Source organism: Micropterus salmoides, unplaced genomic scaffold (assembly GCF_014851395.1).
Source record: "Micropterus salmoides isolate LMB-PRFRI ecotype aquatic unplaced genomic scaffold, ASM1485139v1 Ms_hic_scaffold_18, whole genome shotgun sequence".
Classification (NCBI taxonomy): domain Eukaryota; kingdom Metazoa; phylum Chordata; class Actinopteri; order Centrarchiformes; family Centrarchidae; genus Micropterus; species Micropterus salmoides.
Window position 1 is genome coordinate 12,809,083 of NW_024040928.1, and position 14,411 is coordinate 12,823,493.

Below are 14,411 nucleotides of genomic sequence, written 5' to 3' on the forward strand. Positions count from 1 at the left end.
AGACCTTCACAAGAACAGGCTCAGTGCTGTGGTGTGGTCAAAACCATGACTGAAAGACATCAAACCAGTTGTGTTCAGTGCCAAGATGTTTTTCAACTGTTGAAAAACAGCCTTTTAAATAATTTAACTTAAAAATAGGAAATGTTTGATATGGGCCTTTAATTGCTTGATGACTTCAGTTTTCATGCCCTGTGGGAAGACATGTGAGAGAATAGACATGTTGAGAATCTGTAGAAGATCTGAGTCCATGTAGTTAGAAACATTTTTGAAAAAGCCTGTTGTTAGATTATCAAGACAGATACTAATACAGATACTATTTGAATTGATTTTAACACAGGGACAACATATCCTGTACCTGAAATGGAAGCACTGACTGCCTGTCTAATTTTGTCAGTGAAGGCGCAATTCATTGCAGGCCCTGGTAGATAGAAGTTCAGAGGCTACTGACAGAGGAGTGTTGCTTTGCCTGTCAACAGTAGCAAACAAGGCATGTGTAATATTATTATTTTTTGGTGATGATGTCATAATGAACTTGGAGAGTTGTTTTTCGCTACCTGCATCCAGCTTTTCAACACTCTTTTTTTTTCAGTTCCTACCAGTGTAGCAATTCTCCATGGGACCAGAGACCTTCACCTTAGTGGTGCAATGACATCAATAACAATTGTAACAATTTGTAATTTTAAAACTGAAATGATCCTGAAGCTCATTGACTAACACCCAAGAGAGGATAGGTGTGGAAAAGAAAGTCTGAATAAATATCTTACTTTCACATTTCAGTGATATATCGAGAAGATTGGCCCTTGGCTCAGGCCCTATCTGTTTAGCAACACCTGAAGTTACTCAACGTCCTTCAGGATCCATTATTCATTTATGTTACAACCTATTTATAATTTTGACATCATTGTCTGTACTGTACATGTATTATGTTGGTCACTTCAGTAGACATCTATTGCATGTATGTCCATCCTGGGAGAGGGATTCCTCCTCTGTTAGTGTTATGATCTGTTTGTTTTTGTTTTTGTGTGTGGGGGGGATTCCAAGTCACTTGACTATATAACATTAAAACAATAAATTAAGCAATTTTGTTCATGAAATATTTCCCTCCTGGGTGTCAGATTTTTTGCTAAGCATACTGAAATTCACTAAATTAATGAATTCAACAAAAAAAGCCATTTCTAATTATGTTTTTACAATATACTTTAAAAATTAAACCAAATAGGTGGAGGAAGGAAGTTTGGACTTCACTCTTTAGAGGAAATTTAGTCCAGTTGTAGAATCAAGTAGAATCTTGAAGTTGTGTCAGCTGCACCACAATCATCCTCACATTATCTCTAAATGTTTCATTGCAGGGGAACTGTTGACAACCTGACAGCTGCCTTGATGTCCAGAGTCAGTGTTATAAAGGACAATGTAGCCTATAGATTGTACTCTGAGCTGAGGACGGGATGAATGCCCGATGTCCAGAGATCACCCTCTGTCCTTACATCAATGACAGACTGACCAGACCACCACTTGCTCAGGCTTAACAAACTCAGGTTTCACTAAACTCTCTTTCTGAAACAAGGCCCGTGTCTCTTACTCTTGGTTGAAGTTATGACATTGAAAAGGTCCATGCAAAATGATGCTTGGACCTGATATGTGTTTAATTCACAGTAATTATGCTAATGCAATTCACCTGCACTAAAGGGCTAAACTCAAAGTTGTACATTCTATTTTAAATCAAAGCCTACAGTTGGGTATAATCATATAAATATGTTGAACAAGTTTGCATAATTTCCCCTTTCCCTATCTGGCCTATGTGAAGAGTGAATTCCTCTGAGATGCAGTTATCTGCTATTAATTGCATCTCTATGGTTGAAGCTCTGTAGAGTGTGAAAGGTCTTTGCTGCCCCCATAGGAAACGAGAAGAAAGCTGCTGGTGTGGAGCTCCCCCAACAGCCCACTTTCAGTATTGCATCTGACATAACCTTACTGATTGTGATACTTTCACAAGACACTTCGTGTTGAATGGTTGAAGCAGTGACGAGGCAATACAAAAGTTCAGTGAGATTTATTGGCACCACACTGGGCAAATAATCTTTAGCAACAAGCATATCCTATAAGGTAACAGTTAGTAATCGATCTGAACAGACAGATATAAACTGGTTGCTTTCAAAACTTTTTATGACACCTAAGCATCTTTACCTATTTACATAACAGATTTTTTTCATTTTCACTGCAAGTAAGCAGTTTTAGCTTTTGTAAACCAAAACAAAATATACACGTACAAAATAACTAATAAGGCACTAATAAAAAATAAAGGGGAGAAACAAGGTTGAAAAACAATAATGTCTTAGATGACTATAAACACAAGGATCTACTATCCACAAAGCGGTCAAAAAATACAAAATATTGTTACAAACTTGACAAATGACTGTCAAAAGCTGACCGTGGAAGAAAAAACATTAAAACACACTCAAATCATCTCCAACTGTGGGTAGCACATAAAACCTTTTAGAACAAAGCTTGAAAGAATCATATTGACAGCCCTTTGCATTGATCAGATCTCACCATCTATTGGGTCTTTGAACCCACACCTCCATTTCTTCAGTCGAAGTTTAATGGTGAGCTTTTTAAAGTATAGGCCTACATTCCTGCAGTTTACAAAAATTGTCATTAACTTTCCTCTCCCTCAACAAAAAAATAACTTTACATGTCAATGAAGGCAGCTAATAGCATCTGCTGCCTGCCTCTTGTGCAAACTATACTATAGATTATTAAAGTTCTCATTCCTGCTTGATACCCACTTCACTCTCTGTGTATGACACAACTGCCTCATGGTGTGAGACAGCTGGCTTATGTTCTTGGTCTTCATTGCTCTGACCTATGGTTACCATAAAGTATTCCTCTGATGCTGCTTGGGATACTGGACTTAAATGTTTAACACGCCCAATGTCCAGTTCAGTTTTTTCAGTTTGGACATACAGCTAGCATAGGATGTTCTTCAGATCCTTGTGGTTCAGCCTGGTTGTAATACTTGACACCGTCATTTACTGGTTCTGTTTTTATGTTACTTACAGTGTTCGGACACGCGTATGGAAGAGATCCCGTAGGTTCACCTGGGGCTAAATACTCAACGTCCTCAGTGTTTGACTCTGTTTTGACATTGTCATAATATGGATGGAATTTTTCCTCAGTGTCCGGTTCTGGTTGCATATCGCCATAATGTGGATTGTACTCTTCCTCTTTAATGTGTATGTTTCCCTGGAGAGGAAAACCATAACCTACACTCACTAGACTCCCATGCATCTGCACCATCATGCCAGGATCTGTTGGGATCCTTGTGTCCTCATCACGGTACAAAGGTTCCACATTAGTTTTAACACCTTCACAAAAATCCACACGACTCACTTGTTGCACAAAACCACACTTTTTGTCTTGTTTAACCTTGGGATATTTTTTCTGTGTCTTATTTTGTCTCTTCTCAACAAACCTTTGTGAAGACTTGGGAGCAAACACAAATGGCAATTTGAAGAGCTCGTCTGCTCTGTCTCGTGTTTTACGATATTGCTTGACCATGTTTTGAACTTTGGATGCAGTCGCTATGGAAAATTCCCAGCACCTGTAATGTTGTGAGCTCAGATCGAAGTTATAGTCAAGGATGTCATAAATAGTGCGTGGCAGATAGTGTCCTACTTTCTGAGTTGCAAATTTATATATCTCCATCATTACAGCTCTGGTCAATAGGTTCAAGTCCAGTTTGTCTTTCTCTGCTGATGTTGATGTCACATCTAGATCCAAACCAATCTCCATGCAAATGGGATAGCAGTTGCCTTTACTTAGAGTTCTCTTTGGTTTTACATCACTTATTTTATGAATTGGCAGCGTGGCTTTTTCCTCTTTTGTTTGCAGTGCCAACTTTCTTTGTTTGATCGTTTCCATCATTTCACTTTTCTGCATGGCAGCTGTTTCATTCGCTTTACACACATGTCCAGGTTGTCTGTGAGACACAGGTTGAATAACAAAAACTTCATCAAACCAGGCGAGTCCACCATCCTTTCGCTTCTTCGCTCTCTGGAGGAGCTGTGCAGGATCTTCGTCCTTGCTCTGAATGCTAATGTGGAAGTTGTGTTCAACGACTGCATTAATGACCTTACTTTTTAATCCGCACAATTGTTTGGCAAACCGAACCACTTCATTCATCATCCCACGTGTCAATACATGCGTGTCAAGTTTATCTTTTGGTTGGTCTTTGTCCACGCAAAGGTTCAAACCTATTTCCCTGCAGTGAGGGTAACCGGCCATTATCGTCTCCTCTATTGTTGAGAAGGTAGAGGACGGATCCTTTGCAGACTGTTGTGCTGTGCAGTTTGCATCAGCGGAGACTGTGTCAGTCATGGTATGTGGACAAAGATGATGCGTGCGAACAAGGTCAGATTCATCCTGTTGAAGCTTGTGATTTCGGTCTTGATAGCATTTGGGGCAAAATGTAAACTTGTCATAAGTAGGTTCCTGTAGGCACCTTGTGTCAGGGAGTTCAAAAGGCCTTTTCAGTTGATTAACGCTGGGACTATTATGTTTATTCACAATTCTAATTTTATCAATAGTTTGTTGTGCAAAGGCACTGCGATCCAGCTCATTTGTCAAAATAAGATCAAAATTATATTCCAGTATCTCTGTGACGAAATACTTTGCGGCTGATTGCAGTGCTGTGGAAAAAGTATAAATTTCAACCATGATGCCATTGGTCAGTAATTTAGGATCAAGATTTTGTTTGACTCCAGACCCTACATTGAAATCTATGCCTGCTTTCTTGCATCTGGAGTACGAATAAAGTGGGCAATGTTCTTCATGAGGTGTTGAGAGGATTTGCTGAATATGATTGGCCCGCAATTTCCACATCTTTAAATTGAGCTCATGTTCAATGTCAGGGGACGAGCCAGCACCACATGCATCTAAATTTGTGTTGTTCTGGCAATCCAGTCTTGCCATTCTTGGGAATAGTTTTATTTTGCCCTTTGAATTCTTGTAGGCTTTTACACTTAATAAATTCCTTTGCTCAATTACAGTAGGGATTCGTGCAAGAATCTGAAGAAGTTCAGAATCTCCACTTTGCAAATCAAGATCAAAGTTGTGCCCGAGGACGTCCAGACAAATCTCCTCAAATGTCCCACACAACTTCTCTGTAAAGTTTGTCACTTCAGTCATTGCTCCATTGGTCAGTTTGTTGATATCAAGTTTTTTGTTTGGTCGACTGTTTACATGTAGCTTCAGACCTATTTCCTTGCAGAAGGGATAAAGATCCACACTCTTCTGTGAATGAGCTTTAGTTTCAGAATGTGAATCAGGACAACACACGCGAGCAACATCACATTCCTCCATTCTCAGGACGCTGCTGAGTTCATAGTTGACATTGCCCACACTCTGATTTGCCACATTTATTTTTGGCATGGCAACAGGAAATTCAAAAACCTCATTTGAGAATTTGACTGCATCTTCACAACTTCTCAGCTGTCTTACTCGTTTCATCAATTCACATGTGAAGATATTCCTCTGGTGTTGACTCTGCAGGCCGAAGTCAAAGTTGTACTCCAGAATCTCCATGATGAAGTCCTGCTGAGACGCATTAATTCCCAAGGCAAATTTAGCAAGTTCAAGCAGAACCGAATTAGTCAAAGAGTCCACACTGATGTTTTGCTTTGGGCCAAATCCAACATTGAATTCAAGGCCGATATTCTTGGACCTGTTAAATGAACCAAACTGTTTGTCGAGTCCAGAGAGGATTTGTTTAACACGGTTTGCACGTAACTTCCATATGTTCTCTGTTCCCAGTTCCTCTTGTTCCATGTAAAAGTCGTTTGGTGCATTTCTTGGAGTCTCTGTTTGCTCTTCACCTCCAGATACCCCTCTTTTCTCAGACTGACTTACAAATGGTGGGTTCACATTTGGGTTAACAGTTGGTAAAGTGGATGAGACGTCAGTGGTAGTGGGGGGAAGTGCACAAAAACTCAGACAACTTGGTGCTGATTCTCTAGGGATGTCAGAGCTCAGAGAAAAACCTTTTGGGTTTTGTAAATGATCCTGACTGCCAGCGTTTTCTGAATCTGAGAGTTCGTCTGAGTCTAGATCAGATTCTCCCAAAGGACAAGTGTAGCTGTTCTCTGATCCCATTTCCTCTTGTTCCATGACACATTCGTTTGGTGCATTTCTTCTAGTCTGTGTTTGCTCTTCACCTCCACAAAGCGCTGTATTATTGGGGTGACTTGTAAATAGTGGGTTCACATTTGAGTTTACAGTTGGTGAACCGAATGAGACATCAGTGGAGGTAATGTCCAGGATAGAGTTTGCACTTTTCTGATTTTGTATATTTTTGAAAAATCTCTGTGAAGCCTTGTGATTGAACACAAATGGTAATTTGAAGACTTCATCTGCTCTGTCTACTTTTCTGCAATACCTCTTTACCATGTTACTGACTTTGGATGCAGTAGCTATGGAAAATTCCCAGCGCCTGTAATATTGTGAGCTAAGATCGAAGTTATAGTCAAGGATGTCAAACACAGTGTGTGGGAAAGAGTGTCCCAGTTTCTTAATTGCAAATTTGTGTATCTCCATCACTACAGCTCTGGTCAAAAGCTTCAAGTCCAGCTTGTTTTTCTCTGGTGACTTTGATGTCACGTCTAGATCCAAACCTATCTCCGTGCAAATAGGATAGCGGTTTTCTCTACGCCGATGATTAGTCTTTGTTTTTACATTCCTCATATTGTGACTTTGGTCTGTGACTCTTTCCGTCTTAGTCTGCAGTGCCAATTTTCTTTTTTTGATAGTTTCCTTCATTTCACTTCTCTGTGTCGCAGCTGCCCTTTTCAGTTTACGTACATGTCCAGGATGTTTGCGAGAAACTGGTGGAATAACAAAAACCTCACCAAACCAAGCATCATTTAGAGGCCTCGGTCTGCAAAATAGCTGTGAATGACATAAGTATCGCCTCTTCATGCTAATGTTGAAGTTGTGTTCAAGGACATCACAAATTATTTTACGTCTTGTTGCATGCAATTGTTTGGCAAAACTTACCACTTCACTTATTATCCCACGTGTCAACACGTGCTTGTCCAGTTTATCTTTTGGTTGGTCTTTGTCCACACACAGTTTCAAACCTATTTCCCTGCAGTGAGGGTAACCGTCCATTATTGTCTCCTCTATTGTTGAGAAGGTAGAGGACGGATCCTTTGCAGACTGTTGTGCTGTGCAGTTTGCATCAGCGGAGACTGTGTCAGTCATGGTATGTGGACGATGGATGTGACCAGGGTCAGATTGATCTTGACGAAGCTCATGATTTCTGTACTGATAGCATTTGGGGCAAAATGTAGATGGTTGTTGTACGCATGTCACGTTGGGAAGTTCAAAAGGCAGTTTCATCCGTCGATTAACATAGCCTTTTCTTTTATGTGCATTTGCTGCATTAATTTTTTTCATAGTCTGATCTGCAAAGGCACTGCGATCCAGCTCATTGTTCAAATTAAGATTAAAATTATATTCCAGTATCTCTGTGATAAAATACTTTGTGGCTGATTGCAGTGCTGTGGCAAAAGCGTTAATTTCAACCATGATGCCATTGGTCAGTAATTTGGGATCAAGATTTTGTTTGACTCCAGACCCTACATTGAAATCTATGCCTGCTTTCTTGCATCTGCCGTATGAATAAAGTGGGCAATGTTCTTCATGAGGTATTGAGAGGATATGGTGAATGCAATTGGCCCGTAATTTCCACATCTTTGAATTGAGCTCATGTTGGTGTTCAGTGTCAGAAGAACTGCCCACATTTTGGTAAATGATTGCAGCCTGGGAAGAGACAGCATCACATGCATCTACATTTGGGTTGCTAGGGCAATCAAGTATGGCCATTGTGCCCTTTATCTTCTTGCAGGCGTTTACACAGGTTGATAGATTCCTTTGCTCCACTAAAGAAGAAATTTTTGAGAGAATATTTCTAGCAAGTTCAGAATCTCCACTTTGCAAATCAAGATCCAAGTTGTGTCCGAGGACGTCCAGACAAATCTCCTCAAATGTCCCACACAACTTTTCTGTAAAGTGTGTTACTTCAGTCATTGCTCCATTGGTCAGTTTGTTGATCACCAGTTTTTTGTTTGGTCGACTGTTTACATGTAGCTTCAGACCTATTTCCTTGCAGAAGGGATAAAGATCCACACTCTTCTGTGAATGAGCTTTAGTTTCAGAATGTGAATCAGGACAACACACGCGAGCAACATCACATTCCTTCATTCTCAGGATGCTGCTGAGTTCATAGTTGACACTGCCCACACTCTGATTTGCCACATTTATTTTTGGCATGGCAACAGGAAATTCAAAAACCTCATTTGAGAATTTGACTGCATCTTCACAACTTCTCAGCTGTCTTACTCGTTTCATCAATTCACATGTGAAGATATTCCTCTGGTGTTGACTCTGCAGGCCAAAGTCAAAGTTGTACTCCAGAATCTCCATGATGAAGTCCTGCTGAGATGCATTAACTGCTAAGGCAAATTTAGCAAGTTCAAGCAGAACAGGATAAGTCAAAGAGTCCACACTTATGTTTTGCTTTGGGCCAAATCCAACATTGAATTCAAGGCCGGGTTTCTTGGACTTGTTAAATGGACCGAACTGTCTGTTGAGTCCAGAGAGGATTTGTTTAACACGGTTTGCACGCAACTTCCACACGTTCTCTGTTTCCAGTTCCTCTTGTTCCATGTCACAGTCGTTTGGTGCATTTCTTGGAGTCTCTGTTTGCTCTTCACCTCCAGAACGCACTCTTTTCTCAGACTGACTTACAAATGGTGGGTTCACATTTGGGTTTACAGTAGGTAAAGTGGATGAGACGTCAATGGTGGTGACGAAATGTGTATGAATACCCAGACAACTTGATTCTGATTCTCTAGGGATGTCAGAGCTCAGAGAACCGTTTTGGTTTTCTAAGTGATCCTGTTTGGCAGCATCTGAATCTGTGACTTCGTCTAAGTGCACATCAGACTCTCCTACAGGAAAAGTAGAGCTATGGCCATGCTCTGCTGCTCCACTGGTAAACAAATCAGTGGGATGTGTGTTTGTCTCCAGGTTTGTAGACTCTTGTTCACTTCTTAAAAGTGCCCCCTTTTCCTGTTTTGTCACTTCCTTAACTTTATATTGTGGGGATCCCATATTGGACAAAGCAGATCCTCTGGGTCTTTTGAAGGGTTTTGTCTGGAAGGAAAATAGCTCATTTTTAAACTCTGGGGTTATTTTTCCTCCAGTGGTGATAAGTCGCTTTCTCTTTTTGAGCAGGTCTGATATCTTGAACCAAATTTGATTTTTTACCCTTTGACTTTTGAGATTAAGATCAAAATTATGCTCCAACACACTGAGAACAATAGGTTTGTAGGATGCAGTCAGTACTCTAGTGAAGTGTACAAGTTCTAACATCACTCCCTTTGTCAACAATCCTGGATCTAGACTCTGCTTTGAACCTCCTTCAAGTTTCAGACCAATTTTTTCGCAACAAGGGAACAAAGGGGGAAGATCCTCATCTTTCAGTTCTTCTTCTGACTGTGTGAATCCTGAACACTTTAATTCATTCTCTTGTTCATTCCCATCACCATGTGCTTCATCCATGTCTTCTGAGAGACAGTCTGTCTTTCCGTATTCTTTGGTGCCACATCGTGTACACTTGAATTCATCTTCAGGTTCACTATCATCAGTACCCTCCATTTCCAATAGGAAACTTTCAGCCTTACGCTCTGTTGATGCCATGTTCAGTCCATTGTTGCTGCTGAATTCTGGCTCAGATGACATTTCAAAGAGAGTAAAAACTTCATGTTTATCTTTAGGAGGGTTCCTGATCAGGTCTTTGACTTTGTGCAGGATTCGAGCAGTAAAATCCGCCCTCTGTTGCTCATTTTCCAATCCAAGATCAAAACTGTTCTCCAGAATGCTTGTAATAAAATGCCTTTCACTCTTGTTTACTGTTTTAGCAAAGTCACAGACCTCAAGTATGACACCATTTGTCATTAATTGTAAATCCATTTTTTTCTGCGTGTTGGATGCTACATTAAAATCCAGTCCTATTTTCTTACTGTAATGGAATGGTTCTGGACGTCTTGAATATTTCTTTACATGCATAATGCGCCACTGCCATACTGTGTTGGCATCCATCGTCTTTTTCTCCTTCAGACTGCTTGTGTCCCTGTAGTCCATCTTTAGTGATCTTCTTATTGGTCTTCTTTTCCTGTATGTAGTTCAGGAGACAAAAATGATAAATTATGAGTAAATGAGTAAAATGAGACTGCCAGCAGGGAGCGGCATGACAAAGTTATGATATAAGAACCAAAGCTTGACCAGACTAAGCTTTTTTATTTTTTCTAACAGAAACATGGGCAGTATAGTTTTTCTGGTTATTTGGTTAAGTGCTTTGGGCAAAAAACGTTTGGTGTTAGGTAAAATTGCATCCCCATTTAGGCAGAGAGACCCGGGTTCAATCCCCCACTGTGTCCCTGAGCAAGACACTTAACCACTAGTTGCTCCAGAGGCGTGCGACCTCTGACATGTATAGCGATTGTAAGTCGCTTTGGATAAAAGAGTCAGCTAAATGAATTAAAGTAATGTAATGGGCAAATTCTACCATATTCCGCATTTTACAGTTAATTCCATTTTTACTTTGAAATTCTGGGATTCCGTCAGCAAGTTCCGCATCGCTGAAATCACAAGGCCCTAATCATTCAATATTTATTCCAGCATCACAGCTGGACAATAACGATGGCCCGATGGCCTTTTGGGAATAGTTAAACTAGCAACTCACTGTCCCAATCAGGCCAGTGCAAAAACATAATTGAAACACTAAAAAATAAACTGCATTAGAATCTCAACATCCTGCAATTGTTTTGCAGTTCTTGGTGTGCACCGTTGGCCAATCAAGAGTTGTAGTTATGTGATGATGTGACGGTTATCAAATGTTATTGCTCAATCAAGCAGCAACCTCCGGGTCTGAAAAAAGTGAAGCCAATGCTTAAGTGCCTTAAACCTGCATTCTTCCTAACGGCCAGTAGGGGGCGACTCCTCCGGATGCCAAAAGAAGTCCGGTTCCATTAGAAATAATGGTAAAATCACACCTGATTTATTACCTTAGTTAACACTTTTCTAATGAGTTTATGGTTAGTTTCAAGTCTTCTTCAACAAAGCATGGTGTTCATTTAGTAAATTATGGTCCTATGTAGGGGAAAATAGACATTAAAGCAGCATATGCTTTTGGTACTATTTTATTCTTGTTTACATTTTACAGAAACAGTCTGATTTGTATTTAGACACTGTAATATCCATCCATCCATCTATCCATGTCAAGGCTCTTATCTGTTTAGGCTCCATTGGTGAAATGAGCTCCACAATGAAGTAAGTACAGCTGAGTCACTGCCCACTTTCTACTGCAGGCTAAACAAATCTCGCTAGCACTTACTGATGTGTCATTTCTAAAGAATGCAAAAATATCTGTCTTGCAGACCAGGAAATATAGTGTGAGTTCAGCTTGCTACATACCTCGTAGAACATGGTTTAGCTTGGCTAGGAGTTCTTTTGACGTCTGGCCCACACTGTGTGTCTGCATCCTAGTTGGCATCCTCCAATCGGAGATGGGAGGGTGCTGATACAGTGGAGCCCTGAATGAAACAAGTCTCATTGTTGGTTAACTGATGCATGCATCACTCCCACAGCACTCCAAAAGAGAGTTTAATATTGAAATAAACAACTAAAAAACAGATTATTCAGCCACCTGCAAAACACAAACAAAACATTACCTTCCACCTAACATTACCACCCTGTGCACTGACCTCCTGCTCTCGCTGCATTCAGTACATGGACTCTGTCTTTGTCCTTTAAATCGCTCTAAAATATGGTTTCAACATTAAGCTATCTCTACAGCACTGGAATAGCGTCAAGTTGTGGAGTTACTGGTCTAGTGGCAGGAATACCCAGTAAGGGCTTTGCATGCACTGTAATACACTACTCAATTTTTTCTAAAGGAACATATGCCTATTTTTAGAAACTGGTCCACCATATAAGATTAGATTTTGTGCACTGTTTGTGTGATTAAGGGATTAGTTTAGCTACAGGAGAGTTCCTATGGGAATGGCTGTGTCAACATATCCCTAAATGAGGAATGAATGGGTCACTTTCATCAACTAACTAGAAAAATGACATTTCCTGCAGAAAATGCGTGTGAATGCTGAAAACTGAAATAAACTTGGAAACCACAGCTGAAAATTTAAAAGACCTATAATTAAGTGCCTAAATATCTCAAAGCTCATTGCACTGCATTGCTCAAAGAAGCTGGTTTCTAAAGCTAAAGCTAGAGACAGAAAGACAGATAGTCAGACCGAGACAGACAGACAGACAGATAGCTGCGCATTGCCTACAAGTAGTTCAACACAATTCAAACAAACCACATGTTTTGTGTATATAGCAGTACATTTAAATTAAAAGTGGGCAATACACTACTTTAGAATTCATTATTAAATTTTGCTCCAAACAATGCGATTAATATAGATTAATTGCAGAAAATCATGCAATTAATCGTGATTAAATTTTTTATTTGTTGCCCATTACTAATTATTTTGTTAACTTTCGATCAATAAACTGAATTGAAAGATCTCCGTGAGTGCCTTTTGAGTAGCAACCCTCTTCCAAAAAGACATTAACAAATATAAAAAGACTAAGGAGTCTGTTTAAATAACTCACTTAACTACAGTAAAGACAAACAGAGGAAAAGAGAGGCTGCGCGCCCATCAAACCAACTATACCTGAAGCAGCCGCAGCCTCCGTGAGTAAAATCAGCTGATGGCTGCTGCGCCACAAAAGCGTTTAGTTGGGTGATGTGATGGAACACAGCGATCAATCAGTGATAAGCAGTGCCGGGGTAGTTACTCAAAAAAGGTAATGGATTACACATTACTAGTTACTTTTTTAATGCCTTACTTTACTAGATTACTCACTGCTGAAAGTAACTAGTTACATTAATTTTGGATTACTACATAACATCACCTGTGATGCACAATAACAATATATAGTTACACCTCATATATGCTCAGATCAACACAAATCCTTATTACAATGAGGACATCCACAGGATCTCTCTTATATGCTCTTTAATACAACAAAGTGACAACAGACTTGTGAACATCAGCCCAACGTTTGTCGAGAGAAGAACATGGCTAGAGTACAATACTACAGACTGTGATTCTTACTGCTGAATCATTAATATCTGCAAGCATGTGGGACTGACAGTGAAAGTCTCAGGCATGTATGTCTTATTATAATAATAATTAGGCTATTATCATCATCATCATCATCATCATATGTGGCTATTTTGGCTGTGTTTGCGACCTGACCTTTCTTTTCTCCGTGAGAGGAAGAATTTATAAAGTTGCGTGGCGCTGCGGAGAGCCCCCAGCTGCATGAATTATGCATTATGGTGAAGGCACATAAGGGGAAAAAATTAGCCGTGCTCTTCTATTTCTTTCTGCGATCTGGCTACAAAAAGTATCGATTGAAGTCCTGGTTTGACTGGAGACGTTTCGATTCTACTCGATACCGGGCTGTACCTCACATCTCCGAAAAGGCCATAGCAAATTTTCAAATCAGCTGTCTTGAGAAATCGACCCCATATTTGGAGTTTCTTTGATATGGTCTCATTAACAAATCAAATATATAACGTTAACATAAAAAAAACACTTTCTGTACAGCGACGAAGCAGGTAAAATATAAGTAACGTTAGGTTTCTCTGCGACTTCACGACTCAAAGGGGGAACTTTTGTTCGTACATATTTCGTAATTGGACACATATCAACCATAGTTTGCTGAACACACGACGTGGAGAGGAAAGAGACCTAAGTCCAGCCATGGATGGCTTTAGAAAACCACAATCCCCTCCATGTTTATCGCAATATGACGAACACACACTGGAGTACATGCACGTACCTAATGTAGCCTGAACTTCCACAGAGGCGTTCTTCTCACTTGTTAAGTCGACGCACGGTTTTCCTGACAATGCCTTAATATATAAATCAAGGCTCAAAATCTCCCAGTTGTAGAAGAAACAATGCTGAGCTTTCATAGGAAGTGATGACGGAAGGAGCGTGCAGGGACTTCAAAATAAGTGTCAGCGATTTGAACAGGATTTTAATGAAATAATTACAGGATAACAGTCAAGGTCTTGATTTTTTTAGTCTAGTTTACATGTATTCCTTTACATTACGTTTCCATGGTGCAGAGGCAAGGAAAGGCAAGTAAATAAATAATAAAATAAAACAAGCAAGCAGGACTGTAAATGTTATAGTGCAGATATAAAGAGCCTCATTTGATTTAATTAAAGGAAGCAGCAATAAGGAAAGTCATCTGCCTTGATTAAAAAAAAATAA